This window comes from Elaeis guineensis, chromosome 3 (assembly GCF_000442705.2).
Source record: "Elaeis guineensis isolate ETL-2024a chromosome 3, EG11, whole genome shotgun sequence".
NCBI classification, from domain to species: domain Eukaryota; kingdom Viridiplantae; phylum Streptophyta; class Magnoliopsida; order Arecales; family Arecaceae; genus Elaeis; species Elaeis guineensis.
In genome coordinates, this window is record NC_025995.2 from 88,645,276 (window position 1) to 88,669,291 (window position 24,016).

Sequence of the window (24,016 nt, forward strand, 5' to 3'; positions counted from 1 at the left end):
TAGTCAGATTGTCAAATTCATATCATCTTCCAATTCATATATTATTTTCAAAAATAATATAAATAAATGATATTCGAGTCAAATCAATCATATCATTCTTTATGATCATACATCATCATAATAATTTTTTAACAAATAACTTCAATCATAAATAATTTCTACAAATAACTTCGATCATAAATAATTTCAATAATTATTTTCAATAAATATTTTCAATCACAAACATGCCATGAATTTATTTAATTCAGAATTTATAATTTATCAGATAAATTCAATAAAAGTAAATACTACTTACCTCGAATGCATTCCAATAAATCTACATAATTCTATAAATTTTTTTTCAAAAATTCTGTTCGTAGATCATATCGCAATATCCCATGATCAAACATCCACAATCCTATACAGAATCAATTTCAATAATTAGAAAGAATACGAATACCATATTTCAATGGTTTAGATTGGGTCCGATCATCTATTTTATCTAATCAAAATCTAATTATGACCTAAACGATCCAAAGTTTGACTATCAGATCAAATCAGATTCGAAGTGATAGGACCGAAATTTCTTCATCGATTTCATAAAATCAAGAGGAGAGAGAATTCATGAGGTATAATTCGAATTGATCAGATGACACAATCCAACATTACGATTGATCCAATATCTCGAGTGGTGAAATCAACATAATCAAATCATGATTAAATCGGGATCATGGATAATTAAATTGATAAATATCAGATCTGATCAAGGTAAGTACTAGTACACTGCCCGACAATCATGGATCAAGATTCTTCATTAGAATCAGATCAGGACTATTAAAAGAAATTTTTTCATTCATTAATCTTTTTAGAGAGAGAATCAATTAAGAGAGAGAATATTTTGGAGAGAGAAAATTCTAGTGAGAGAAAACTCATCTTGAATTCTTCAGACAATATGATTCAACAAATCCAATCGATCGGATCAAATCATGCTGAAATTATCATGTGAATAATTCAATAAAATCATGAGAAATAAAATCTAAAAATACCTGATCTGATCAAAGTGGATGTCTGTGTACCGTCCGACGATCACAGATCAAAAATCCATCACGAGGATCATTTAAATTCATCATCATTCTTCTCAAAATTCTAAAAATCTTAAGAGAAAGAAATAATCTGGAGAGAGAATTCTAGAGAGAAAAAGTAGAGAGAGAAATTCTAAATTTTAGAGAGAGAAAATACTAGTTCAAGCTGAAAGAAGAGAGGAAAGAGAGAGAAACTCTCTTTCTCATATTTTATTATTTATATCATTATTTATTAATTTATTTATTTTATTTTTTTTCTTCTTTTCTTTCTTCTTTTTTTTCTTCACGGAAGAGAGAGGAGAAAATCCTATTTATGATTATTATATTATTATTATTTTTTTCTTCTTTTTCTTTTTTTTTCTTTTTCCTTTTTTCTTTTCTTTTTCTTTTTTTCTTTTCTTTTCCTTCTTTTACTTTTCTTTTTCTTTTCTTTTCCTTCTTCTTCTTTTCTTTTTCTTTTTCTTTTCCTTCCTTCTTCCCGTGGGTTCCTTTGGGCCGAAACAAGGAATCTCACAATCCCCTATTAGCTGGCTGGCTGGCGGTGCAACCGGTGTGGGGCGGCCGTCGGCAGGAGGGGGGCGACCCAACGACAAAAGGAGGGCCAAACCGGTGGTCGGCGGTGACCACCGGCATCGAAAATAAAAAAAAAACGACAAAAATAAAGGTTTCTTCCGCAACAAAATCCGGCGACTCCGGTCGCCGGCGAGCGTGCACACAGGCATGGGAAGAAAAGGGGAGAAGAGAGGAAGGGGAGGAGGCTTACCTCCGACGCCGGCGAGGCTTTTCCGGCAAGCAATTGGACGGGCACTGGGATGGGTCTCCGTGAGGATTTTCCGGCGATTGCCGCCGACTGGATCCCAGGTCTTTGGTGGAAGGGAGAGAGGAGGGATCTCCTCCTTAAATAGAGCCGAAGGGAGCTCTTTTCCGACTCCGATTGGGAGCCGGTGAGAGGAGGAAGAAGACTCTCTTCGGGAGTCTTCTCCTCTGTTTTCTTTTTTTTTTTTCGTTTGGGCTTTGGCTGATTCTGGGCTGGGATTCTTACTCGGGTCGGGCCATCACAATTTCTGTAGTCGAACCAGAATTCAAGGTGGTTATTGATCTTTCAGAACAGTTATTACTTACTAGTACCAAATCTCTCTATACAACAAAAAGGGTGACACAAATCTTATTCATAAGCACCTGTACAGCAGTACCAAACATGCAATCTCACACAAAAGATCATGCATAAGTAGTTTGAATCAAAAAGTATGGAATCAGAGAAGTGATACTCGAATCAATTAGATTGTGGGAGCACTGATGAAGTGTCTGTAAGTTATTAAAGCCTATAATTATTTTACTGCAAGCTAATAACAATTAAGATCGATAATTGGAAAATGATTTTTTTTTTTTTTACAAATAAATCTTGTCTAAGCTTTCTACACAACAGAAATAGTAGATGAACAGGAATACTGAAGAGAAATAACATGTTTATCAAAATAAGGTTGCTGTAACAGTTGTTGCAATATCAAATGCTTGGCTCAGGTTGGGGTTTCTGTTCTCTTTCCCATCTTGATCTTCAAGTCTTTTGTTATTTCTCCATCTCATTAAATGTCAGATATGGAGATCCAACAGTTGCAAGAACATATAGCACAACTACAAGCAGAGCATGATCATGCTGTAGGCCTTGATTTCCACCTTAAAGGATCAAACCGGGAGGATGATGTGCCATCGGATATTCCTTCTAAGCATCTCATCAACTCTTCCACCACCATGGTCTAGATCAAGGGCTGGTTCATCTCCCCCTGCTTAATAAGAGTCGCGCAAGACCATGATAGGCTCTTCAACATCAAAGCCAAGCTTCCTGAATTTTACAGCAGGCTCAATCCAGACAGCTTCCTCGATTGGATCACCACTGTCAAGAGATTATTTGAAGTTATGGATGATCCTGACAACAAGAAGGTAAAGATCGTGGCCTTAAAATTATGAGGTTATGCATTTAACTGGCAAAAGAATATCCAGCACTCTCAAGTGAGTATTATAAAAATGAAAATAAATGATTGGCCAAAGACGGAGAAGCATCTAGGCTGCAACTTTATTCCCAAAGATCACTCTCGCTTTCTTTATCAATCTTGTATGAATTTTAGACAGGACAAATGGAGCACCCAAATATCAGTCAAATCTTGATGAATGAAAGCAAACATAGATTAAGGAAATAAATCTTGAAGATATGATCAAATAAGGGTGATATCCATAAAATCCTTTGAAGCATCCAACATCAAGTTTAATCAGAAGTCCTATCTAATTAAGAGGAGATTATTCTTGCAACAACCTTCCACATATGCACCAAATCAAATCCTAGAATACTGGGGTTTTTTTTTTTCTTTCTTATTTGTAAAACTCTTTTACTTTTTCAATAAGAATTGAATGGGACATATTGGTCAGTCGGTTCTAGGGATCCTATAATTATATATAGAAATGCCTAGTCATTGTAAAAGGCATCTTGAATTCAACAAAATTTCTAGTTTTCTTCTTCATTGTTATGAGTTTGAGAGTTCTTTATTATTGCTTCTTACTCCAATGTTGCTACTCTATTATTGGATAAATCTTCTTGCTCAAGAAAAAGATCACCTGTGTACTACTTACCTAACTACACACAAACCCGTGCTTAAGTCTAAAATTTCAAACTCCTAATAGATTTAGTCAGGACAGCTTAGCTTAGTTCACTTATGTTGGCTCAAGCAAAACTAAGTTGTAAAAGAAGTTTGTATCCAATAAACTACATAGGTGTGATAACAATGATGTGAAAACTTTCTTATTTCAGAACACCCTAACCTAAATACCTTCATATTGTTTCAAAATTAATTCTCAAAACACACCTTTAGACCTCCTCAATGTTCTTATCTTAGAATTATCATCTTAATCAAATAGAAGTCTGATAATGCTTCCCTCTTCATCCATCCTACCACCTTATTAAAGTTCTTTCTTTTTTTCTTATTTTTTAAGCAATACATAGAATTTGAATCATGGACCTCTTGAAGGGCAAGCTCTTAAAAGAGAGTTGTCAAACAACTGAGCTAATAGTTTTTGGCCACTTTATTATCTTTCTCAAGTCTCATAAAGAATCAAGTAATATCAAAATCCGAATTTCTAAATCTTGATGAAAATTAGAAACACTAATAGATCTAAACCGAGTGAGTCAAAAAGCTATGTGCATCTCAATAATTCTTAAGAAAATTTTAACCTTATTACTAAATCAAGAAACATCCATAAAAGATTATCCAAATGCAGAAATCAATGGCATAAATCACACCAAAGTTGCACAGACAACTAATACGAGACCTTAAATCTTAATAAAGCAACCCAGAAGAGAACATTATTTGAGACAAGTGAAAATCAAATAAGGCACAAATCATTCAGCATAAAATGATGGCAAAACAAAGATGTATATGACCTTAGTCAGCCTCTACAACCTTGTTGGTTCTATTCATCATCATACATGATGTATGCCACCTCTCTTTCAGCCCCCTTTGCAGTTTTCCTCATGATGTTGTACCACTTACTATCTAACTTTGCTCACTTACCAGAATTAGAACACCAAGACTGTCATGGCAAACACACTCTCATCAATATCAATTCTGGCAGTTGGAGAGAGACCAATCTTGTGAGTCCTCTGGCCCCTTTCTCATCCTTCAAAAAAAAGGGATTTACCAAATTCTCAAAAAGAACTCAAGATATCAAATTGATGAAACTGGGGAAAGGAAGCACCATTTTGAATCACATGCCAATCAGTGAGATGAAACATAGAACAAAACTAAAACTCCAAATTAAAAGTAGATGTTGTTTCAAGGTTCTCCTCTTCAATCATGATCCTAGTGGTTGCTTTGTGGGATTAAGCATCTATGAGAATGTTCCTCAAGTCTCCTGTTTTCTATCTTAAATAAAAACAATTCTCTTGCTTTCTTCCTATATTGCTAGCACCAATCAACAATATGCCTAAGCCTCAAAAACCATCAAATATATTATGTCTGAGGAATTTATAAGGAGATGAATAAATGGATAAAGTTTGATTTTCCAGATGAGATGAGTGCTCGATAAATCCAGATTTTGGCCCATGAAGATGTTCCAAATGAAGCACGTTGTATGAGGGGATGGAAGTAGGGGTGAAAGTGGTATAGATAATATCTGTCTGGATTCGTTTGCATATCGGAATCCATCTGGATATAGACAAAAATTTAAAGATCTGACTAATATCTATATCCGTATCCATATCCACAAAAAAAAAATGGATATGGATATACAACTATCCGATCCGTATCTAAATATCCGAATCTATGTGTAATCCTATATAATTTTATATAGCACTTATTAATTTTTAAGAAAAATATACAACCATATAAATATGCCATTAACTTAATGTATCATCTACTTAATAATATCTTTGATTTTATAGTCATAAAATTTAATTATCTAAATTATATCCATAATTATATCCATATTTTCAGTATCTGAATTATATCCATATCCATTTAAAACAAATATAAATATGAATTTTTACATCCAAATTATATCCATATCCATATTTGTATTCGTCAGATAAAATAAATATGGATATGGATATGCTGGTATCTGATCCATATCCGATCCAGTTTCAGCACTAGATGGAAGGAGGAAGGATCATGGAGCTGCACACTGTAATGACATGATATGAGAGTGAGAGAGAGAGAGAGAGAGATTGAGAGGGAGGGAGGGAGGTGCCAAATTTAATATTGCTAATTAAAGAGGGGAAATGGATGGATTGGGTTTTTAGATAGATAGAGAAGGAGAGGAGGTGCCGAGAAGAGAGACGATTAGCAAACTTTGCAACCAAAGTCTTCATTATTTTTTCCTTTAACTTAATAAATGGATGAATATATTTAGAATCTTCAGTTGGGCTTACTTTCAGCCATATATATCAATAAATAGGAGTTAGAGAAATAGGAGAGAGAGAGGGGATGAGGAGCACACAGAGAGAAGCAGCTAATTTTTTCTTATCTTGTATTTTATCGCTTTTAAATTTTTTATTTAGTTTAATAATGGAAATTTTAGTCATTTCAAGGGGTACGATCAAAGATTTCTACTAAGACCAAAACTTCTACTATTGCTTTTAGGAGTACTATTGATGAAAAAAATATTTTTCCATTTCTTTGATTTCTTTTGATAAATTACAAACTTGTGATAAATTACAAACTTGTGATCAAATATATACAGCAAGTAAATATTTCAACTCTTAATTATTGAAGTATAAAAGTAAATTTAAGCCCTTAGAGTATGATATAAATATAAAAGTTGATGAAGTTGGAGCAAGAGTCAAAACAACGGCTAAAGTTACATGATTGTAGTTAGGTTAGATAAACCCTGAGACTCTCCAAACAATCTAATAATAAAATTGCAACTTGGTTAAATAAATGTGTCGTAAAAATTTGCTTTTGTTAGTTACTTATAGTTAGTATTTATGCTATTAGTTAAAAGTTAAGTAATATTCATTTAAACAAAACTAAAACTATTATTTTAATTTTTGTTAGTTTAGAATTTAGTCGCAACATTTTAAGCATCGTATTGCCATTAATGCCCACATGCATTTGCACATGCACTCTAGCTAGTTTTACAAAATACGGATTACATTTGAATTGGTTGAGTTAGAAGCTTTAGCAATATGGGTTGCATGTGGGTTAGTTGGTTAGAAGCTGTAGAAATATGAAATAAATATGAGTTAGATTAGTTGGAAGTCCTTTAATAAAAATTTTAGATTTGACGCAAAATGGATCAAGTAATACATGTGCAATACAAGGCTTATATTTAGGTTTGAAATCTCAATTTAGTGCATAACTAATCTAAAAATTGATACAATCATAAAACAACATCAGAGACTTTACCAAATAACTGAAAGTTCAGATAAACTATTACTCTTTTAACAATGCCATTCTCCGGCATTTTAATAGTCCAATTGTAACCTATATCATTTATTGTGGGGAATTTTACTTTAGAAAAGGAGCAGTAGGAACTACTTAGACGTTGCCCTGTTTAACATAAGCTGCACCAAGTAATATTAATATGAAAGACCAGTGTTGTCAAAAGCATTGTCTGGGCACCTAGACAGTTCACTTGGCAACTAGAGAGCCTAGGATCTATGCACTCTTATACTAAGAGATGTATGCACTCTTATACCAAGAGATGTATACACTTCCTTTTTGTTTTCTTCTTTCTTTTACTTTATTTACACTGCATCGTTAATAAATTTATTTTAGTAAATTATAGGTGAAAAATAACATAAGATATGCCCGCTTTGCTCATTTCTGTCATCATCTTTCCCAACCCAATGCCTTCTCTAACTGTCAATAGTAAGGCAAGTGAGTGACCCTCCACCAACTGTCATTTGTCCATCTTCATATGGCCCTCCAATTGGAGACTCTTATAGAGCTTTCCTATAGCCATTCAACTACCAACAACACTTTAGTAGGCTGCTCAAATCTGTTAAACCACCCAAAGGCCGCAAATTTTTTTTATTTTTTCCTACTTCTTTTCCTTTCTTCCCCCTTTTCATGTTATTCCTCTTCTTCCCCTTCAGTTGAAAGATTCGTCCCTTTTCTCCTTTTTATCTCTATTTTTTTCTACTATGTTTTTTTTTCCTGCTGTTTTTTCTCTTCACTGTCAGTTTTCCTATTTATTGTAATCTTTTTCTAGAATGCAAATATGGGATTCCAATAATGACTTATGAGCTCCTTTATTATTTTCTTAAGGATTGGCAAATTATTCTTAGTTCCAATATGCCCCTTACAGGGCATTTATCTTACCATACCGTACCAAACCAAACCAGTATCAAGTATTACTACACTAAACTGACCCCAAACCAAGCATATCAACACTATACCAACATGGTAATGGTACAAGGTCTACTATCGAAATTGAGAATCTTACTTATGACTCATAAATCTTACTATGAAGTCTAAATCAAGTCGAAGAGGGGTCATATTTGGTTTTTTAATCATTTTACTTTTTATATATTTTCATCTTTTTATTTTAAATTTTATCAAATTTATGGTCTTAGCTTATTGCTTCTATTGTCCTTTTGGTTAAAAGTTCAACCATTTACAAGCATTAACTATTTTTTATCATACCTTGACTTGTAATATAATATTGAATTTTTGGAAATATGATATTAGCTTGTCCATTCTGGATATTCATTTAACTTCCAAATCTTATCTTTAAAGAGTTAGGCCAGAATGCACTAGGTTGCATTTAGTCTCACATGCTTTCCAATAAAAATCAATGTTGAACTTCTCAACATAAAAACCACATTGTTGATCATGATCGATAGTGTATGAAATGCCTAGAGACCCAAAAAATCAAACATTTTTATGATCTTTTGGCCATGCATCCAATCGATGAAAAATGGGCAGTTTTAATAGTATGATACCATGTTCTTGTTTGATCTCTAGTCTAGACTTATCTGAAATCTATATGTGTCCTATTGCATCTGGAATCCGTCCTAGGCTGGAGGCACTGGAGTGAGGCGACGTCCGGTGCGTTGGCAGCAGCCAGACCTACAAGAAAAGTCTTCGTCGAAGTTGGCTCCAGTGGAGACCCTCCGACTCTCAAGTCAGATTTTTAGCAACAGGTGGAAAAGAACGAGCGTTTATGAGAAGGAGAGAAAGCGTACCTTTTTTTTGGGATCCCCGGATTACCTTTTATAGGTGAGGTTGGAGCCTTGAGAAGGAGGCTGTAAAAGATCTTTTTGCACCTCATTATGTCTCTGAGCAGCGTCGTACCTGGCCTTTTGACTTTTTTGACTTTATAAGTATTGTCACCTCATAGCACGTAGGGCCGCCACTATTGAAGGCAGGAGCTGCCTGACAAGGGCCACCTATCTTACTTAATGGATGATATGACTGGGCCACAGAGGGGGCCTTTCAGGGTCATCATGACTTTCATGGTTCGGCCTGACGGTTGCGTGGAGGGTTCGGCTAGTGGCAACTGAACCAAGGATCAAGAGGAATCGGCCTCAGGGGCTAACAACAAGCTCGACATGAATACTAAGGTCAAGGCTGATGGCTAAAGTCCAAGTGGCCAATGTCAGATGGCCGAAGTGGCCTGCGGGGGATATTGCCTGATCGGATCGTGCGAGGGTTGCTCTCTTAGAGTAATGGGTTGTAATAGTAAGTGGCTCCAAGGTCGATTAGGAGTAAGGATTGGCCAAAGATCTCCGAAAAAAATGCTAAAGTTGGGGCTCCCCTGGCTCGATGCCTGATGTTCGGGTGTCATATCTGGACCGGTGACTAAGAACTCAATCAAGGTAGGCATCAGCCATCCGAGCTAAGGTTGTCTGCCAAAGTTCGATTAATAGACGAAGTCAGGTGGCCGAAGTGAGAAGTTCATTCGTCCGAAAACTGAGATCAGCAGTCGAGGTGGGGGTCGGTGTTATAGCCTTGGGACCTCTTCTGTCCCATGTCTTCGGTATGACCGAAGTACCACCCCCCAACATATGCCCCCTACTCCCTGATCTCAGCTGAGGTTAGGCCCAGGGAGTAAAATGCTGCTCTTGAAGACACAGGTCAGGCACCAATTTTGCAATCCACGCGCCATAGCTTATGCTTGCAGTGGGGCCATAAGTCGTGCCTTTGTTTTTCTGGGGCACCTCACGGAGGAGAGTGCTCGGCATTGTTGTTCCTCTGGATGATTTGTTAGGGGATCTGTCATATCTACAAAACTCTATAGGTGAGAAAAATGAACTTCATTAGGAGAATTTTCTTACACTCACGGGAAGGATTTATTGGGAGTTCAGCCTCCGGAAGGTCGGCTTCAGGAGGTCAGCCTTTAGGGAGCTCGGCTTGGTCCTGTTCGTCCCCTCAGCTCAGCCTCTCATTTGATGAAACTAGAAGAGTCTGAGGACTTTGCCCTCTATCCTAGCTACCTCGGTCTAGCTGATGCAGGCGGCTAATCCGGCCTCTCGCGAGAGGCTTTGCTGCACTCAACATCGCAGGCCTCAGGAAAGTGGGACTCGACGACATCTTTGCTCTCGCACCTCGGATTTCGTCGAGGTGACCTCAGATCTTGTTGAAGCATTTGTCTGCACCGCACCTCGGATCTCATCGAGGTGACCTCAGATCTTATCGAGGCTTTTGTCTGCACCATACCTCAGATCTCATCGAGGTGACCTCGATCTTGTCGATGCTTTTGTCTGCACCACACCTCAGATCTCATCGAGGTGACCTAGAATCTGGTCAAGGATCTTTAATGTTGTACCTTGAAACTGATCGAGGCGACCTCGGATCTGGTCAAGGACTTTTGCTATTGCACCTCAGATTGTACCTCGGAATTGATCGAGATATTCTCAGATTTGGTCGAGGATTTTTGCTGTTGCACCTCGAAACTGGTTGAGGCTACTTCGGATCTGATCAAAGATTTTTGCTGTTGCACCTCGGAACTAGTCGAGGTGACCTCGGATCTGGTCGAGGATTTTTGATGTTGCACCTCGGAACTGATCAAGGTGATCTCGGATCTAGTCGAGGGTTTTTGCTGTTGCACCTCAAAACTGGTCGAGGTGATCTCTAATCTGGTCAAAAATTTTGCTGTTGCACCTTGGAACTGATCGAGGTGACCTCGATTCTTGCCGAGGATTTTGCTATTGCACTTCGAAACTGATCGAGGCAACCTCGGATCTGATTGAGGATTTTTGCTGTTGCACCTTGGAACTAGTCAAGACGACCTCGGATATGGTCGAAGATTTTTGTTGTTGCACCTCAGAACTGGTCGAGATGACCTCGGATTTGATCGAGGATTTTTGCTTTAAGTTGGCCTCATTTTGACTTCGGATCGGCCTTGATCTGGACGCTCAAGAGCCTGCGGTCCTACCAGAAGGAAAGAAAGCATGATGACAGGTGAGGGCTTAGGAGCCTCTTACCTCAAAAATTTTATGCGGGTCTTTTAAAGCTTGTTTCCTTTTTTGATCTGAATTACATGCCCCCCATTAGTGCAAATTTCTATCTGACGTCGGGGTAGCTAGAGTCAGTAGCGTATCATCAGAGGTGGGACCATCAAAGGTGGGACTATCGTGCACCAGCTGTCGCTGAGCAGACCATTGATTTTAGATCATGGCACTCAGGGAGCAATAGTTGGCCAATCGCGAGTTGGCTGTAAGACTGAAAGAATGCCTGATGAAGGATTAGCCGACCAAAGATCGGCCACTTGGTGCTGTCATCAAAGGAAGAAGCCATGAACAGAGTGTCAAAGAGAGGCCATCCCAATCTGCTCTAGCCATACCATCCCATCTTGTCCCGTCAGGATTTTCTACCCCTATGGAATGTCCTCGAGAGCCTCACTTGGCCTTCCAATTTTATTTCTTCTGAAAACTGATAAAGAGGGTTGTGGGGACGTCTCCGATAGCTAACACAAAATATAATCTCCGACCAAAGCTACTGTCGGCAAGCATTTCTTGGGTTAGAATGCCTCAAGGATGCTCTTCGTGTTAGCACGACAATGGGTTGTGCGCTCTTTCCCAAAATGGATAAGGCCTCTACTTGACACACCAATCTGTTGCATCTAGAATCCGTCCTGGACTGGAGGCGCTGGAGCGAGGCGACGTCCGATGCGTCACGGCGGTCAGACCTACAAGAAAAGTCTCCACCGAAGTTGGCTCCGATAGAGACCTCCAACGCTCAAGTCAGATTTTTCGTAATAGATGGGAAAGAGCGCACGCTTATGAGAAGGAGAGGAGGGTATCCTTTTTTTGAGATCCCCAAATTACCTTTTATAGGTGAGGTTGGAGCCTTGAGAAGAAAAAAGAGGCCGTAAAAGACCTTTTTGCTCCTCATTATGTCTCTAAGCGACGCTGTGTCTGGCCTTTTGACTTTCTTGAGTCGGTGAGTATTGTCACTTCATAGCACGTGGGGCTGCCACTGTTGAAGGTAAGAAACATCTGATAAGGGCCACCTACCTTACTTAATGGATGATGTGACTGGGCCGCAAGGGGGCCTTTCAGGATCATCATGACTTTCATGATTCGACCTGACGATTGCGTGGAGGATTTGGCTAGTGGCAACTGAACTAAGGATTAGGAGGAATAGGCCCCAGGGCCTGACAGCAAGCTCGATGTGAATACTAAGGTCGAGGCTGACGGTTGAAATCCAAGTGGCCGATGCTAGATGGCTGAAGTGGCCTGCATGGGATACAACTCGATGGGATCGTGCGAGGATCGCTCTTCCAAGAGTATGGGTTGTAACAGTAAGTGGCTCTAGGGTCGATTAGGAGTAAGCATCAGCCAAAGATTTTCAAGGAAGATGCCAAAGCTGGGGCTCCCCCTGGCTCAATGCCTGATGTCCGAGTGTCACATCTGGGCTAGTGGTCGTTTGCCGAAGCCCCGGTTGATAGACGAAATCAGGCAGTAGAAGTGAGAAATTTGTTCGTCCAAAAATTGAGATCAACAATTGAGGTGGGGGTCGGTGTTATAGCCTTGAGACCTCTTCTGTCCCATGTCTTCGGTATGGCCGAAGTACCATCCCCCAACATATCCTAAAATATTTAGATCTAAATTAATATTTTGGATCTGTAAACTATATAGTCTATGATCTACTTCACGCACCGTTATATTGCTGTTGTTCATTTTGTGATTTCTTGATACACAGGCAATAGATATCAAATACATACATACATACATACATACATAATAATACATAATACATAATATATATATATATATATATATATATATATATATATATATATATATATATATATATATATGAACTCCAAATATTTCATACACTGTAAATTATGATTAATGGTATGAAGTTTTCATTTTGAGAAGTATACCAGGAAGCATACAAGACCAAGTATACGCAACAGCATTCTAGCCTGGCTCATTTTTAATTACTAGAACAATTAGTACTTCTGCTGTTTAATAAACTTTTGTGTAACAATAATGTTTTATATGTCAGTGGTACATTTTTATTTCAAATTTTGACTTTATCCATTTTTTATAATTCAGCATTAAAGTCGCAGGGTCATTTTACCAGTTACCAGTCTATTAATTCTAACACGATCTTCTACTCCATTGAATCATGAAATTTAACAATAAAATCATAAAATGCGAATAAACATGATTTAGCCAAATCTAACAGAACAAATTTTGCAGCGCATGGGGAAGTGAGCTGACCGCTTCAAGAGGCCGCACCGGTACCTGGAACGAAAATCGGACGGTGGAGGGAGCGCGACGGGCTCCGAACGCACGTCGATAAGACGCAACGGCGACGGCCGCCGCGAGGGGAAGAGGGAGGAATTGCGGGCGGTGAGCAGAGCAGAGGCCAGGTGAAAAGAAGACGGGATATATCGGCTTGTCGTCACCCCACGGTAATCTTGCTATTGCCCCTCTTTCCATCCGTTTTAGTCTTCCTTAGAGTGCACGAATCTCAAGCTTGGTGATGGAGAGCATGGATCCTTAGGAGTCGGAATCCTTTCGTGTATACAACTTGCGATAACATTTGATAATCAAATGAGATCACCATGATGATCCAAATCTTATTATGATCTAATCATCAGTGATCTAAGATCACAGTGTTTGTAGTCATGGTCTAGTCACTGTGATTAAAAATCTCGAGTATCCACGAATAATCTATTCGTATTTTATGAAAATGCAAGATCATTGATTATATAATACAAAACTATCTATAATATGTTGTATAAAAATATAACTATTAATTATATATAATAATATATTATAATAAAAATTAATATTAATAGATTCTATAAAAATATATTTATTAGTCCTATCAATTATTAATCTATAAAAATATATTAATTATTATTATAAATTAATATTTATTAAATATATTATTTATTAATATAATATTTATTTTGATTAGAAAAAAAAAATAAAATAAAATATTATGATATAAATAAATAATAAATTATTAATAAAAAAAATATAAAATAATATGATTAATAATATATTATCATGAAATATATATTATAAATATAATATATAATATCAAATATAATATATATAATATTGATATAATATATTAACGATATATTGATATATTAATTTTTTTATACTAGATTAAGGGATATTTTTGTCTTTATATTTCAGTTCAAAATCACTGTTTAGGAATGATCTTGAATTTTCGATCTCGATGATAGATATCTCATCACTGGGTTGGAAAATAATCTGAGAAGTGAGAACGATTTAAAATCACTGCTATGTAATATCGTTACAGTATAACCAAACAGAATAATCTCATCACTTTCACTTACATTTTCTTTAATCTTAGATGAATTATCCCATACCAAATTACCCCTGTATATTTCAGGAGTGGAGGTTAAGAGGTCAACCATCCACGACCTAACAGAGGTGGACGATGCCTGGTAGGATTTCACAGTCACGGGAGGAACGGAGCTTTGTAAGAAGCAATGTAGAGGCGGTCATTCAATCCTAATTGAACTACTCTACAGCATCCAAATGGAATGACGCATTAATTAATGCTGCGCATGCGAAAGTTGGACCAACTTAGCTTTGATTAGATTGAAATAAAAATTAGGTGTCAAGGTATGGTTATGTTTAATGACCTGCTAACAAGCGTAACGATGATTGTCGATACGCACGCACATATATGGGTTTCTTGTACATGCATTGTACGTGTTGTTTTTTTTTTTTTTTTTTTTTTTTTTTTAGATTTGCCTGAAGAGTACTCTCACAATTTTTGAAGAATTTCTCAAAAATGAGAAATAATGGTTTCGAAGCCAAGCATTGGGATTTCAGAGAATCAATATTAGACCCCACAATTCTGAAGATCTCTCAAAAATAGAATTACGATTTGAGCTTGAAATCTGGAGCATTAGGATTTTTGCTTGAATCTCTTTTTTTTCCTCTTTCTTTTGAAGTACAATTATAGCTACACACGCATATATCTCACAATGTGCGCGGTGGTGTCCTCTATTCCCCATCAATAATATCTCAGGTTCTCTTTTTCTGTTAATTTGTGATTTTTTTTTTTTGAGTGTATGAAATAATAATTATCTAGCTATCCAATCATGATCAAAATTCTAGATATGTGCTGGCTTCTTCCATAAAAAATGATAAATATATATGTTTACATCATATCTTAACTTACAGTGGAGGCTTGAAGACCGATTAGATAACCGCCAAGTGATGACATCAAAAGTTGGGTAATAATAGGAGATGCTGCAAGGTTGAATGCCAAAGTCTGTCATCAAAGGTTAAGCATGAAGACTATTTGTTGAAGCCAAATGTTGGATAACATGCCAAATTTTAAGAGGAACATTGGAGTACAAGCCGCACGTAAAATTGTTAAACCAAATGGTGAAGACTATGGACCAGAGATAAAATGTCTAGAAAAATATAAGAAGATACTTAATGCAATTTAAATGAATGGAAATGTCGACATGAGGCAAACTATTAAACATAACTCATAGAGTGGTTGGTGGACAATTACCAAAAATTGGAAGTTGAGTAGAGATAATTCATGAGAGTTCAACTAAGAGTAGCAACCATCAAAAAGTGGATGGAATGGCACGAGCTAACATATAGGTAGCAAATTAATAATTAGACTATATCTAATATATATATATGAAAGCAGAAATTAAGAAAAAATCAAATAGCAATTGAAGCTGATCACGTAAGCAGCAACTTCTCACCTATACATGTCATCTAAATCACAATCAATCTTCGATGTACCACATGTCTTGACTATTCTATCTTACAATCCTTCAAGTATTGAATGATAGCATTATGCTCTTAAAGAACTGCATTGAAGTCTACTTAGGTGCAGTAAATTCTTTGTATTATGTTTTTAAAAGACTATATTGAAGCCTACTTATATACAGTAATTTTTATTATAAAAATATGATATTATTGTATTTTTACGATTAAAATCCACTTATATATATATAGTTAGAATATGAATTAATATTAAAATTTGGATAGATATTATGTTATTATTCATAAATAAGTTTTTGAAAAAAAAATGATCAAATTATGTGGTTGACATTGAGAACCCATGCGCAACGCACGGGCTCAAAATTAGTATCTAATGGTTAAGAAGGTCACGTATAAAGTTAAAATTATAGCTATGGACAACATTCTCTTTTTGTCTTCTAAATCATTGTAAGATTCTATATTCGTATGTCTTTTACTCTTTATTTCGTACCATCCTTTATTGCCTTACCTTAATTTCTTAGAGCAGTAACGAGACAGTGAATATTCTTAAATATTTAAGATGATAGGACCACTGTTTCTCGGAGAAACTTTCCCCATCCTTTCCGGTTCAAACTAGTGGTATGTCTCCGCATTAGTCCAGCTAAGTAGTTTGGTGACCTCCCTTGTACCTACAAAAGCGGTGAACGATATTGTATAATATAATACAATGAGCTGTATATATATATATATATATATATATATATATATATATATGTATATATATATATATATGTATATATATATATATATATGTATGTATGTATGTATATATATATATGTATGTATGTATGTATGTATCAACTTTTAAGAATTATTTTGTGTCCGTTGTCCCCACATTCACGTCTATTAATAAGAGTTTTGTTAAAGATAAGTGGTGGTTTATTAATATACAAATACAAATTTGTATTTAATGTAATTGAGGCCACAATATGTGCATGTAATACTCTTTTACACATTATTAAACTAGAAGAATGCTACCTTTGCACCACTCGTTGGAGAATGATCAGGGGCTTCACGCGATTTGTTGGGAAATTTACCGTAGCAGCCATCACTGTACAGGAGTTTTTAGTAAGATTTTGATGTTCGTTGAAAGAGAAACAAAACTACATAAAACATGCTTACCAATTTGCTCTAAAGTTGTAAATCTAGTGGATATATAGAGAATTATGAAAGGATTTAACTTGTTTTGGCAATGCATTTTGATAAAATAAGAGCATCTTTGTCTGTAAACATGGTGTGATTAAAAACCATGATCGGGTTTTTATAATTGTGAGGGAGTGAAAAACGTGGATTGATAGCAATTTCACCATTAATATGTTTTAAAATTAATTCAATAATTTTTTTTTGAAATGAAACTTGAATAGAGATACTAACAAACTATTGTATACTGCTGTTGCTGTAAGACTCCGATTCAATGATGATGTGGCTAAGGTCGGATGCCGTCCGACAATCAGAACATCAAGAAAGAACCTGCAAGAGAAGTTCATGCTCGACGGAGTTTCTCCGACGAGGATCCTCCAATGCTTAAATCAATCGGAGCTTGAGAACTGTAAAGAAAAGAAAGTGTGAGGGAGTGAGAGCACCAGGACATTCTCTAGAGTTGAGCTCCCCTAAGGTCTCTTTGTTACCTATTTATAAAGAGATGAAGCCATAAGCTGTTATGCCAGACTTGGATGGGCTGTTTGGCACCTAATCTCTAAATTGCTAGGTCTCAATCTGACAGACCGTTAGGATAGGGAATTTGCTCACTAATCCATAAATCAGGATTGTTGGTCTTGGATGTCAGCTACAATCATGCCCATATTCTAAAAGCTACTTGGAGATTCCAAGAATCATCCATATGGCTGAGTAGACTGACGGCTTGAGGTCAGTGTAAAGCTAAGGCTTTGTCTTGGATGTGTCAGTGCCCGTATAGATCATTGGGCCTCGTTTCCTATCATCGATTGGATCTTGACCTTGAAGTCGATAGTCATCCGAACTGAAGTTTGGGCAGAAGCTGATAGCATGAGGCCATTCGGCCTTGGCTTCTTGGCTCTCCATAGCAGCCTTGATGAGTCATTGGTGAGTGCTCGATCATAACCTAAGGAAAAAAAAATTGAGTCAAAAGGTAGATAACCTCCATAATACTTGTCCTCTACTTTCGAGTCTGAAGTGATTTCACTGCTTCGAACAAAGAAAATAGTCAGTCAAAAATTGAAATATCTGAAGTAGATCAAAAGTCAAAATATCCAAACTAGATTAGAAGCCAAATATCCAAAGTGGATTAGAAGTGAAATATTCAAAGAATATTCGAAGTCGAAATATCCGAAGTAGATCAAAAATCGAAATATCTGTTTGATCCTTAGCAATAAGCCTTGCGAAGTTAATATTATCATCCTAGGCCTCTACTTGACTCGCCCATCATCGAGAAGCACCAGGTGGTCATGAGGGGTCCCCAAATGGTGAGCCCCTGCATCATCATCCTCGATCTTTGCTCGACTCAACCATAGACGAGGAGTATCAGGTGGCTATGAGTGATCCTCGGAGGGTTAGCCCTATCGTTGACAGTGGCGATGGCCTCCACTCAACTCATTCATAGATGAGGAACATCAGTTGGCCATGAGGGGTCACCGAAGCATTAGCTCCATCATCATCGACAGCAGTCTCCACTCCACTCATCCGTGGATGAGAAGCACTGGTTTGGCTATATCGAGGGATCTCTAGAGGATCAGCTCCGTCATCAATGGCGGTGGTCTCTACTGGACTCATTTGAAGATCAGGAGCACCAGTTTGGTGATGTTGAGGGATCTCTGAAAGATTAACCTTATCATCATCATTGTCGACCTCCGCTCGACTTGTCCGAGGATGAGGAGCACTAATTTGGATATGTCAAGGGGTCTTCGAAGGGTTAGCTCCATTATTGTCATCGTCAACCTCTGCTTGACTCATCTGAGGATAAAGAGCACTAGTTGGCTATGTTGAGGGGTCTCCAGAGAGTTAGCCCCATCATCATTGACGATAGCCTCCACTTGACTTGTCCATGAACAAGTAACGTTAGTTTGGCCATATCAAGGGGTCTCTGGAGGGTTAGCCCCATCATCGTCATCGTCGGCCTTCGCTCGACTCATCCGAAAATCAAGAGCGCTAGTTCGGGCATGTCGAGTGATCCCCAGAGGCTTAGCCCCATCATCATCATTATCGATCTTTGCTTGACTCATCCGAGTATGAGGAGCACCAAGTGGTCATATCGAGTGGTCCTTAGAGGGTTAGCAGCATTGTCAGCAATGATGGCCTCTACTCGACTCGTCCATAGATCAGGAGCATTGATAGCCATGTCGAGGGATCCCTGAAGGCTTAGCCCCATAATTATCATCGGCCTCCACTTGACTCGTCCGAGGATAAAGAGCATCAGTTTGGCCATATCAAGGGATCCTTAGAAGGTTAGCCTTGTGTCATTGACGACAGCATTTGCTCGACTTATTCGAAGATGAAGAATACCAGTTTGGCCATATCAAGGGATCTTCGGAGGGTTAGCTCCATCGTCATCGTCGTCGTTGGTCTTCAATCGACTCATCCATGGATGAGGAGCATCAGATAGCCATGTCAAAGGATCCCTAGATGGTTAGCCCTGTTGTCATCGTCATCGGCCTCCGTTCGACTCATTGGAGAATGAGGAGCACCAATTTGGCCATATCGAGAGATTCCTAAAGGGTTAGCCTCATCATCGTTGACATTGGCCTTCTCTTAACTCGTTCGAGAATGAAGAACACCAGTTTAGCCATGTCGAGGGCTTTCTTGAGGGTTATCCCCATCATCGTCATTATCAGCCTCTGCTCGACTCGTCTGTGGATGAGGAGCTCTAGTTTGGCCATGTCGAGAGATCTTCAGAGGGTTAATTTCATTATCATCATCATCAACCTCCATTCGACTTATCTGAGGATGAGGAGCACCAATTTGGCCATATTGAGAGGTGAGACTTGACCGATTGTCTCGAGCTTATATTTTGGATGTCTTTTTGAGATATTTTTGATTATTTTCAATAATTTTATTTATGGTTAGATATGGCTGACTTTAATTAGACTTTTTGCTTGATCATTTTAATAAGAAACCTATATAAAAGCTCAATTTTAGTGGATGTAATCAATGGACACATAATTTACTGATAAGGTATCCTCAAGTTTTTGGCATTCCATGTCTAAGGAATAGAGATTCCATCGAAGCCTTCAATTGACTTTTGTCATTGATACAATGACAGCATCATCATAAGAAGTCCACTATAAGAAAATTAATTATTAGTGACAATCAGATATTGTCGCTAATAATAGCCATGCTATCGCTAATGGTATTAGTGACACAAGTCATCACTAAACAGCCATCGACAAAAAGCTTGACACTGAAGGTGCATATTAGCAATGATAAAAAATACTGTTGCTAATAATAAGTAGTAGCAATGGTAATTAGCGATGGCTATCCATCGCTTATAATATTTTTCTAAATTTATATTAAAAAATTAAAAAAAATAACGATGATTTTCTCCATCTCTAATAAGCTGTCGCTAATAGTCTCCTTTGGCGATGGCTTTGTCATCGCAACAGCCGTCACTAATCAAAAATTTTTTGTAAAAAAAAAATTCAATAATTATATTTATTAAGACCTGTTATAATTTAATTAACAAGTAATTATATTTACTAAAATCTATTATAATTAAATTAACAAGTAACATATATTTACGAATATTATAATAACTAACAATTAACTATCACCATCATAAATAAAAAAACTAATATTATATATTACATCAAAATTAACTTATACAAATAACACCATTCAAATATCAAATACATTACATCAAAACTAAAAAAAATCAACGGAGATCCTCCTCCCACTCCTGTATGTCCTTTGTAGCAATAAATGGACGAGAGTTGGATGTTCCAACATTCTGTAATGAAAAAAAAATAAAATATTATTAATAACTTTAGAACTAAATTTATTAAAACTATAAAATTAAAGTAATTGATGCGCCTCAAGCCTAAACCAGCATGGAGGGATATATTTCGATATACTACTCTGATTTTTGAATAAATTATTTTTTTATATTTTATTTGATGATACAGAGCTATAGACATCCTCAGCTAGTACTTCATCGGATGGTTAACTTGAATTTTGACCCCCTGGGTACTCCCTCCCACTTGAAGCCTAAATTGGTATAGAGGGATATACTTCGATATGCTCCTTCAATTTTTGAATAAATTATTTTTATACATTCTATTCGATAATACAAAGCTATAGACACCCTCAGCTCGTCTATTGGATAGTTAGATTGAATTTTGACCCTCTGGGTACCCCTCCCTCCCATCTTAAGTCTAAATCGGTACGGAGGGGTATATTTCGATATACTCCTCCGATTCTTGAATGAATTATTTTTATACATTCCATTCGATGATACAGACGTATCTACACCTCCATCCCATCCATCGGATGGGTAGATTGACTTTTGACCCTTAGATATCCTTCCTTCGACTCAAATCTAACAATGTGAAGCTTCTAAATATAAAAATTTAAAATAAGTAAAAGAATTTATTAATACTGTTTCACTTATTTGCTATGATGGCTGTGACAACGAGCTCAGTTGATCACATAGATGTGGATTTCAGAGAATCTTAACAATCGTATCATGGACGGCGTCCTGAATGCTCTGAAGTCACTGGCTAAAAAGCCTTTGCACAACCTCCTCGACATACGCATCACCCCACGTCTGGGTCGTCAAGGTCTGAAAGGAGGACGTTGAAGACCAATGAGCTGTTAGAGGATCGAAACTATATCCGAACCCTATGATCTGGCTCCTACTCATCCCTCCGATGGCCTGGAGCTATCCTTCTAGGTTAAGAAAGGGTTAAGAGGATGGATCCTCATCGTGCCGCGCTACAATGTACTATGCGTAATCCACCTATACAGTTTAAAAATTCATTAGTGCTATTATACATATCAGTATATATAAAAATTTAATAAATAATCTTTTAAGTTATGACGATCCATCTGGATCTAAAATTTAAGTAATCATTGATCCTCCTAGACAGGTGTGTAGCCTCCCACAACTGCAGCTGCCATGGTATATGATCCAGCTACCGTGTCTACAATAAATAATAAAATTAAGTTAATAAAAATAAATATATGATCAACTAAATATGAGATTAATATAAGTTTAAAATTTTTAATATAATATGTATGCCAATGGAGCCGTCGGTGTGCTTGATTGGATCCTACTGGACGATCCAATTCTGTTGGGTCCTGTACCGTCTATCAGAGTACTCCTCGCTGCTCCACTAATCATAGAGGGCTTTTCATATATCCCCCCGTATCTAGTGATCCGTGAAAGACTTTCAGTCTAATGGTCACTTGAAACTGAAGAACTCAATGGCGGACTGCTTGAGGTGGTACAATCCATCTCGAAGCCTACGTATGGCGATCTCCTCAAAGGTCTAACAGTCGATCTCCTCATTTTAAGGAGTCTCGAATCGATAGTATGATTATAAATAAAAGATGGCATGTATTAATAAATAGAATACAAATATACTGTGAATTTAAAAATTAAACATCTTTGACTTACCACAAATATCTCCCACGCAGCATCACAAGTCTCCAACGGCCAACTGGAGAACTCATTCACCGACCCCAGCATCCATCGTCGGATGATCCTGATAACCACATGAGACACCCCAAGCTCCCTAAATATCCTGCAAAATTGATTTTGAACAATAAATGTTGATTCTAAAATGGTTAAAAATTTTTAAATATATTTCTCAAAAATCTAATACTTACCAATGGCTCTAAATGTGCACGAGCTCTTTATCCTCTGATCAAGTTGGAGGTGCCATGAGCTGGGCAGGTCTTCTACCATGACGTCGAGTTTGAGAGCTATTCGCTACTCTGTATGACTATGGGGTCAATGGTGACTCTACATCATCCGAAATTAAGAGTAGCAAAAGATCATGAAGAATATTATATTAGATAATAAAAGATAAAATAACCTAATAATTTTTTTTTAAAGTATTAGAGTTTATCTCATAGTGTGGTGCCACAAAACCATATGAGCTGGCCGCATAAGAGTTTTCTCCTCTGGAGCTCTGTCCTCGGCTAGCATGGCTCTATCCTCTAGAAGTAGTCATCATGTAATCTTTAAAAATAAAAATAAATAGATTCATGAATTAATTATATAATTATAGCAAGTAATATAATAATTGAAATGATGCAAGGTAAATATGAAAAGCAAATAAAACAAGCACACCACAAAAATAAAAATGGCTCCATCTACCCTAGGGTCGACTCCAATTATTTAAGAGTCGACTCCATCTGCTCTGGGGTCGACTCCTGCTGCGTGCCAGTCTTCTTTAATGAGCCAAAGTTGACTTCTTTGTCCTTGAGATCGACTCCTTCCTTCTTGAGCTCCACTACTTATCGGCCTCTTTAGATGTTTAGTATCCTTTGGATTCTTCTTTCGATTCTTTCTCTTTCTCCTCTTCTTCCACTTCTTTTTCTTCTTCCTCTTCTTCCTCTTCTTCACCTTCCACTTAGAATTAATTATATTTTCTAAACTGTCCATATTAGATAATTGATTGATTAATGTATATAATTCTTTCATCCGTACAAAAATATATAAATGCATAGATGCTGTAGAATATGTACATTAATTAAAAGATGGATCTATAGTTCTATGCAATGCAATATTTTTCAAAATTTTAAATTATGGGATTTCAAAGTACAAAATAGCATTGCAAATAGGGACGGCGAAGATACATGTCCCGTGCATGCAGACTTGGGGCGCACCAAACGACTAAGCTGCGCCAGCACACCAGCATGTCATCTAGGCAAATTCCATCCTGGAGGCTCCAACGTACCAAGTAGCATTGCAAATAGGATTGAAAATGAGTCGGGCTGGGCTAGGCCACACCCCTGCCTAAGCTCAATCCAAAATTTTTTTTGAGCTTCGGGTCGGGCCTACGCCCTAGAATCTTTGAAAATATGGGATCCGAGCCCAGTCTAAATCCAATCGGACAGGCCCATATCATTTGTGATGGATCAAAAGCAAGCTCATCAGTATTGCTGCTCGAGTCTTGCCGATTATCCCTGAGAGACAGATATTCTCCATCGAAAGCATATTGGTCGTTGGAGAACTCGTCGAGTTGCTCCCGCAGCTGTCAGAGTAGATGAGCAGACCAAAGTCGATCCAATAGTGGCCTGACCTCGAACCCCT

The 24,016-nt window shown here is 37.3% G+C and overlaps 2 long non-coding RNA genes across 2 annotated transcripts; one reads left to right on the forward strand and one right to left on the reverse strand.

Annotated features, from left to right (window-relative positions):
- Window positions 1-2,427: 2,427 nt before the first annotated feature.
- On the reverse strand, window positions 2,428-13,365 carry LOC105041838 (uncharacterized). The gene is made up of 3 exons (XR_831430.3): window positions 13,228-13,365; window positions 4,492-4,727; window positions 2,428-2,985 (listed from the first exon to the last, which is right to left on the reverse strand). It is a non-coding gene; the product is annotated as an uncharacterized lncRNA (long non-coding RNA).
- LOC140856494 (uncharacterized) lies at window positions 2,862-14,677 on the forward strand. Its single transcript, XR_012139747.1, has 3 exons — window positions 2,862-2,999; window positions 13,207-13,421; window positions 14,381-14,677. It is a non-coding gene; the product is annotated as an uncharacterized lncRNA (long non-coding RNA).
- The last annotated feature ends 9,339 nt before the right edge of the window (window positions 14,678-24,016 follow it).